General features: G+C 41.8%; 1 pseudogene; it reads right to left on the bottom strand.

The window, feature by feature from the left end:
- Window positions 1–4,848: 4,848 nt before the first annotated feature.
- LOC126020264 (RNA-binding protein EWS-like) lies at window positions 4,849–7,828 on the bottom strand (annotated as a pseudogene).
- Between the last annotated feature and the right edge of the window lie 504 nt (window positions 7,829–8,332).

Raw genomic sequence — 8,332 nt, 5'->3', positions numbered from 1 at the left:
GAAAAAGCTGGCCATCTCACAAGGAGAGGGGAGGTATCCAAGACCCTGTCCAGACAAAGTCATGCCTGCTGCTTCCATTGCCCATGATCACCATTTTCTCAATGGCCTGGCATCATCACTGACCCTCTATGAGTCTCTTTGGGGACATCAATCGGACCAAACTCCAGGTACACCTGTTTTGAGGCTGATATCACCAGAGCTTTTGGAACAAGTGTAGGCCCCTCCCATATATTTCTTTTTTCAGGAGACCTGACAGCTGAGTACATTTTTGTAAAAGTCATAATGTCAGTATTAGTGCTTTGAATCTCTGGGCAACTTCATTTGTTTAATGCTGTGTCCCTATAGGAACATATCAACTTAACAGAATGGACAGTTAAAAGCAAGAGTTTACCAAACCTTCTGTCATTGTATTAATGACTTCATTGGAGATACCATAATTTTCACAAATGTGATTGCTACTGTACTTCTTTCTTTTTTTAAAAAAAAACTTTATTTCTTCACTTCCGTTTTATTTATTTTTTTCTATTTTTTCAATAACTCTTTTTACTTATCTGGAAAAATGTATTATAATCAACTATGTGATGCATATTATTTATATAAATAAATAAAATAATTAAAAAAAACAAGTTCACTAGTTACAGAAGACTGACTACAACAACTGCGACTGAGCAGAACTTTTCCTGTGACCATAAAGAAAGACTCTATCCTAGGCTTCGTCCTAGGATCTGTGAAATTACCAACATCTCTAATTACAGAGGACTGACTCTGACAACTGCGACTGAGCAGACTATTTCCTGACATCACAAAGAAAGACCTTGGAATTTGACAACTAACATGTCTGGAGTCTGGAGTCAGTCTCTTGATAGTATGTTCCAAGGGTGGAGACACTCTGTATCTATTAAACCAAGAAATCAAGGGATTAATTTTCCCAATATTTACTGTGTCTATGCAAAAGCAAACAGACAAAAAAGAACCACTGGTCACATCTGCCCCTCATTTTTAAATTATTTATTTCTTTTTCCTTTTTCTTTCTATCTTCTTTTGTTTGTTTGTTTTTTTTCAGCCACACTCAGTTACTCCTGGCTATGAGCTCAGAAACCGCTCCTGGCCTGGGGGACCATATGGGACGCCAGGGGATCGAACCACAGTCTGTCCTAGGCTAGTGCGCACAAGGCAGATGCCTTACTGCTTGCTCCACCACTCAGGCCCCTCTTTCTATCTTCTTTTAATTTTATATAGTTTCTAGACAGGAGCTCCTGCCCACTTTTTCTTTTTGAACAGAACCATAGAACAAGAATCATCTTGTTCTGCCTCATATTTCTATGTCTTCCTACAAACTAAGAAAAATAAAAAGTGGATGGGAAACAGGGGCCAAGAGGTCTCAGGAGCATTGAGCAGAAATAAAAAATGGTTAGACCTAAATACCCAAACCAAAGTCAACAACAATAGAATCAAGAGACCCAAACTACAACAAGCTATACACAAAAGGGATCTGTTACACTAGCAGTCAAGGGAGCTAAGGATGGAGGTATGGTATGGGAGGCATGCCGGGAACTATGGCAGAGGGTGGTCACACTGGTGGTGGGAATGGCCCTAAAAAAAAAAAAAGCACTAATTTGAATAGTTTTTCTATGTACACTCTTGTTCTCCCTGAAAGGGGATAATAAGTTTGAGATTCTTTGATTTAAAATAATTAGTGAATTTATTCAAGTTTAAATTTGAGGAATGGTAAGAAAATGATTGATAGTGAGAACTACCTAATACCTAAAACACAAAGTTGAGACAGATTAAGAGTTACTCTGAGTAGTACTGACCCTTCAATAGAAGAGAGACTTCATTGCCTTATTTTTTGGTCCAACTTTCCCTATGTCAGCAATTGAATTCCTACTCATGTGTACCTTGATTTTGGAGGAAAAAAAAAACAGGCTTTGTAATGCAGACAGTCTTCTTGGAAATGAAGTTGGTTGCATGAGCACAATTAATAAGAGCAGTAGGGGCTGGAGTGGTGGCGCAGCTGTAGGGCATTTGCCTTGCACACAGCTGACCTAGGATGGACCACGGTTTAATTCCCCAGCGTCCCATATGGTCCTACAAGCCAGGAGTGATTTCTGAGCGCAGAGCCAAGAAAAACCCCTGAGTGTCACTGGGTATGACTCAAAAGCAGGAAAAAAAAGAGCAGTAGAGGGAGAAAAAGATAGTGACTGAAAAGTTATGCTTTTGGAAAACATTTTCTAATTTCTGTCAGTGAAATCTAGATAAACTGCTAATGTAGACTTCATCTTTGACATTGAGTCTTTTTTTTTTTTTGTGTGTGTGTGTGGTTTTTGGGTCACACCCGGCAGTGCTCAGGGGTTATTCCTGGCTCCAGGCTCAGAAATTGCTCCTGGCAGGCACGGGGAACCATGGGATTCGAACCGATGACCTCCTGCATGAAAGGCAAATGCCTTACCTCCATGCTATCTCTCCGGCCCCGACATTGAGTCTTAATTCAAATATTTTCTAGGTCTATCTCTCTCCCTCTGACTTATTTAACTCAGTATAATAGATTATAGACACAGAATAGTATCACTCATCTATGGGTTTTAAGAAAAATTAAAGACATTACTGTAATAAGGCCCAGCGACAATAGAATTAAGGGCTGGGAGGGCCAAAAAAAATTCCCCCCAAAACATAAACAAAAATAAAAACAAATATCTTCTAGGCCTTGCTCTTTAAGCTTATGTTCTCCTTTCAACATGTATCCTCTTGCTTGCGTCTATGTTTTTTTGCTTATGTGTTTCCTTTATGGAGAATCCTGTGTTCTCTCGAATACATTTTTTCTCCTCTTCTCACATCTTTCTAAGCAGATTTCATTCAATAGAAAGTACCTTTATTCACTAAAAAAAAAAAATCCAACCCAAATGCTTTCTTGGGTATTTGAGTATAGGTAGCTCATAATCTAAGATCATATATATTCAGTTTATCTATCTATCTATCTATCTATCTATCTATCTATCTATCTATCTATCTATCTATCTATCTATCTATCTATCTATCTATCTATCCATCCGTCCATCCATCTATCATCTAGTCATCTTACCACTCACGTTTTGTCTATTGTATCTATCTGACCAGAGATACTGCTTTATATCTGGTAAGTTTTATTTTTTATTTATGTTGGGTTACTGATCCTACCCTAATCAATAATTGTATCCCACCCTACCGTGTGACCTGGTGATAGTATATTGGATTATTCCTTAATTGGGATTCTGCTTCCACCCTAGGGTGGTACCTAATTCTTGTGTATAAAAGCAAGGGTCTGAGGAAGGCGGGGGCTCATTCTGGGCCTGATTCTTCAGCCTTATCCACGGAATAAAGCTGATATCTCCTGAAGCCTGGATGCCTGTGAGTTTTCTATCTGCTACTATCCTGAACCCTCAGCCCCACTGGCTGAACAAGGTGGCAGACGAGTGGTCTGAGCTGGAGGAGAAAGACCTCATCCTCCATTCCATCACCTTCCAGACCCATCAAGGACTGAATTGCAACAATTTAATTATTTATTTTTTGGTTTTTGGGCCACACCTGGTGATGATCAGGTGTTACTCCTGGCTATGCACTCAGAAATCGCTCTTAGCTTGGCGGACCATAAGGGACGCTGGGGGATAGAACCGCTGTCCGTCCTGGGTCAGTCACATGCAAGGCAAAAACACCCTACTGCTGTGCCACCGTTCCAGCCCCTATGTCTGGTAATTTTTAAAGTGAATTCACAGAAATGGAGGGATCAAGTCCCAAAGTTTACACATTTTTTGGGTATTCTATACACTACAGGTATGAGACTGTCCTGCGTGGCTTAGAGATTGGTCTAGTTAAGGAGATTTTCTTTCAGTATTTTTCCAGAGTTGAACTGAGCTATAAATTATGATGCATTGCTCCCCAAGATCCTGGGGAACCTTTGGGCAAAAGAAAGCTTTTTAAAGCTATGTCTGTGGAAAGATTGAGAGGAGTCAGTAGGGAGCGCCAGGCTCTGGTACTGAATAAATGATCTCCCTCTCTGCTCCTGACTCATAGGTATTGTCCTCTCTGCCTAACCCTGTGCACGGTGTGAAGGATTGTATGTGTTATTTCATGAGAGAAGACAGGCAAACATTATGAACGAGGGAAAGAAAGCAGATGTCTTTTGGTGCAGAGTGACACAAAGTGGAATTTTTTCTTGTGTTCCAATGGTCTATTAAGCATTTCCTGGCAATATGCATTGTTGCCCTCGGAGGCAGTGATTCAGATCTTATAGCCCTGAGCACATCCACTTTGAGATGCTTCCAATTGGAGTAAAGGATGCTGAGGTCTAGTCAAGATGCTTAAATGTCACTATAATTGGTCACTTGTGAGTCATGGTGATGGCTTACGATGTTTAGCATTCAAAGGACATGAGGTTCTCATCAGTAGAGGAGCAATGTCTCATTGACCAACCCTCTGAAAGAATCTTCCCAGAAAGTTTTGGCTAGTTTTGGGAATCAAGGTATCTTCCCAAAGGTTATTTTTCTAGAAAAACTTACTCTTCCATTGGTAAGAGCCAGGAATATTGGACAGTTGCATTTGGATAGCTAATTGACTACTACAGAATAGTTCCTTCCTAGATAAAACATACCAGTAGGATAAATAAGTATTTATTGGGTAATGGCTTATTATTATTATTATTTACCATTTAACTTGTTTTAATGTTTCTTTACAAATGGTAAAAAATGTAAAGTATAGACAAGGAATAATCATAATGTTGTGGCCAACATTATAAATATGGAATTATAAATTTAAAACATTTTCTGGTTTAAAAAATAAATCTGGTAGTCAATGCAGCTCTTTTGAGTCTCTGTGTCTAGTAGGGCCAGTCTCTGCATTCCTGATGGTGCTCACCTTTATCCATTTTTCCAGGTCTTCCACATCTGCCTCTTCTTCCTCCCATCTGTTCCATCAAAGGCCCTCCAGGGTCACCTGGTCTGCCTCCACCAAAGCCACCTCAGTTCATGCCCTGGCTGCCATAGAAGCACCTCTGTCTCCTGCACGACCACCTCTGATCATTCCTCCAGGACCACTGCAATCCACGAGGCCACCCCCGCCTCCCCACATGCCACCAGGTCACCTCTGACACAGTCACCACCTGGCAGTGGAAAAGGTGGTGGGAGACAACCTTTAGGCTTTGGGACTTTACACTGGTTGCATTCTGTTAACAAGGTAAAGTTCTGGTTCCTACATCCCGGGTTTGGGCACTGCCAGTCTCCAGCTTGGTGTTGAATTGGACATTTCCTCCTCCTTATGGATTCTCCCAGGGAACCTCGGGGCCATCTTGAGGGGAAACCTCTTCTGTCTCCTCCTAGACCTCCCATTCGACTCATGCGTTGCCCTGGACCTCCTGGGCCTTCTGTACCTCCACGGAGTGGTGGTGACATTCCTCTACTTTCACATGGTGGCATACTATCTTGCATGCTGCTCATTGGAGGCTTCTTCTGAGCAAGAGAAATTTTAAGTTTGCTTCCTTGAAAAATCTTTCCCATCAAATCACTCCACGGCTGCCTTGTCAGTTGTGGGTCTTTCTAGGACATTGTGGCATCACCTTTGGGGTTTTCTGTTTCCTTGTCCAAGTAGATATGAATCTTGGGCTGTCCAGTTCTATTGTTCATTTTCACAACTCCACACTGCTTTAAGTAGTTCAAAGTCACATTATCATTTAATCCTTGCACTTAAATTGCATTGATGTCAGAGTCTTCATCAAGATCTATAGGTGGACCTAGTTCAAGATCTGGTCCTTCATCCCTGGGTCCACCAGGCTTATTGAAGCCACCTCGCTCTCCGGCGCCCATTCCATTCCGTCCTCCTCCCTGCCCACCTCTGTGCATGCCTCCATAGTCAAATTCCATCTCCCCCTGCCCCAGTTCTCTCCTGGTCTGGGAAATTCTCCAGACTCCTGCCCATAAATACCCATGGAACTGGAGTGGTTTACTGAGCACCTGGTATGCTCAACACACTGATGTTTAAGATGTTGCTATTAGAAATTGAAGAATGAGTCAGAGAGAGAGAGAGAAAGAGAGAGAGGGAGAAAGAGGGAGAGAGGGAAAGGGAAAGGGGGGGAGGGAGGGAGGGAGAGAGAAAGAGGGAGAGAGAGAGGGAGAGAGAGAAGGAGAGAGAGAGGGAGAAACAGGCTAAGGTAAATAGCCATGTGATATGGAGGAAAGCTTTGCCTACAGTTCTGGCCTGCCAAGGATTGCCAACAACTAGCAGCAATTAGAACAGAGGCACGGAACTGATGCTCCCTCTGAACATTGCCAACACTGGATTACAGACACATCGCCTCCAAAACTCTGAAAATAATATTTCTGTTGTTTTAAACCAATTGGTCTGTGTTACTATGTGACTCAGCCCTATGAGATAAGTACCTAAGTACCATGTTCTCTGGGTAGGAACTTGACTCTTCCCTGTAACAAGAGAAAGGCAAACACAGAATGCCCTTTGTGATTGTAAGTGAGTGGGACTGCCATTCATCCACACCATTTCCTACATTCTTTTTGGTTTTTTTTTTTTTTTGTTTTTTGTTTTTTGTTTTTGGGTCACAGCTGGCAGCACTCAGGGCTTACTCCTGGCTCTACGCTCAGAAATCGCCTCTGACAGGCTCGAGGGAACATATGGGATGCTGGGATTCGAACCACCATTTTTCTGCATGCAAGGTAAACACCCTATCTCCATGCTATCTGCAAGCCCCCATTTCCTACATTCTTGAACAATAAATTATTTTACACTGGATTTGTGCTTATTTTATCACTAACTCAAATGTTTATTAAATATTAATTAATAAGTCCTAGATGGTGGTGGATGGATGGTGAAGCCTTTCTCAGCCCAGCCTGGCGCCTGCAGCCCTTTTGGCCCTTGGGTCTGTGGGTTCAGGATAACGGTGAAGAATTGATCCACAGGCAGTTAGATGAAGTTTCAGGAGTCATCCAGCTTTGTCACAAGGCCCCAACCACCATGTGCATATTCCTCATATGGCCTCTAAGCTAAGCAGCCTTTTCCTGCTCTTGCATTCAACCTGTCTCTGATCTTTCCCTTCCTTCGTCTTCCTCTGTCTTGTGCATCTTCCTCCTCCCAGGCTACTCTTAATTACCAAACACAGACCCCTCTCAACTATGTGGGGGGGGTCCTCACTATCCAGGTAAGATAGGCAGGAAGTTGGGGAAGGGGTAAAACTCACACATGATGTTCAGTAGGGAAAAAAACCAACGAACTGATACCTAACCAACTTCTGTATTATATCCTCTTATAGTTCAAATAAGTTCCCCTCCCCCTTTTTATAAAGTGAAAAAATTGTATTTTGGATGAATCAGCTGCACTGTTTAGATGATCCCAGTTTTATTGGCAACATCCAAAGCATCATAATCAGGAGTCAGCCGAACATATATGCCTTCTTCTCTTCATCAATTCTAATCAGGGTGTTAATGTCAGCCACATCGATGTCACACAGCTTCTTCACGACTTGTTTATCTGACATTTGTTGATTTTGATATCCACAATGAACACAATGTGTTATCTTCTATCTTCTTCATGGCCAACTTATTGGTTAGAGAAAATTTGATGATGGCATAATAAAATAAGCTTGTTTCTTCTGGGCAAGCTCTTCTGAGGATATTCAGGTTGCCTTCTCAGCCTCAGCATTTTGGGTCTTTGTCAGGTGGGTGATATTTGGATCTTCTCCTATTTGTGGTTGGCTGTGGACACATTTCGGCACTGCTTTCTTGACCTTCAAAGCTTTGGCTTTAGCTTCAACTTTGGGAGGTTTAGGGGCTTTCTTCTTGGCCTTCGGTGCCATCTTTGTTTTTGTTTAGCTTTCAACTTATCTAAATTAAAGTTCATTTACATGACCAGAAAAATTAATATAGAAAATTAAGCAGTGCATTGTCTTTAACATTTTGAGGAGAAGTTTAAAGATAGGTCCATATTATTAGAAAATCTGTGAGGTGGACCCGGAGAGATCACAGCGGTGTTTGCCTTGCAAGCAGCCGATCCAGGACCAAAGGTGGTTGGTTCAAATCCTGGTGTCCCATACGGTACCCCATGCCTGCCAGGAGCTATTTCTGAGCAGACAGCCAAGAGTAACCCCTGAGCATCGCTGGGTGTGGCCCAAAAACCAAAAAAAAAAAAAAAAGAAAATCTGTGAGGCAACATATTACAAATTTATTTAAAAAAATATTTGAATTTAGGCATGTGCTTTACAAATGGGTCCATAATAGAGTTTCAGGCATACAATGGTCCAACACTAATACCACCACCATTATCAACTTCTACCATTGTCCCTAGATTCACTATCATCCCT

Source organism: Suncus etruscus, chromosome 10 (genome assembly GCF_024139225.1).
Source record: "Suncus etruscus isolate mSunEtr1 chromosome 10, mSunEtr1.pri.cur, whole genome shotgun sequence".
NCBI lineage: Eukaryota > Metazoa > Chordata > Mammalia > Eulipotyphla > Soricidae > Suncus > Suncus etruscus.
Note: the sequence above shows the minus strand (reverse complement) of the source record. Positions and strands in the feature narration are given on the sequence as shown.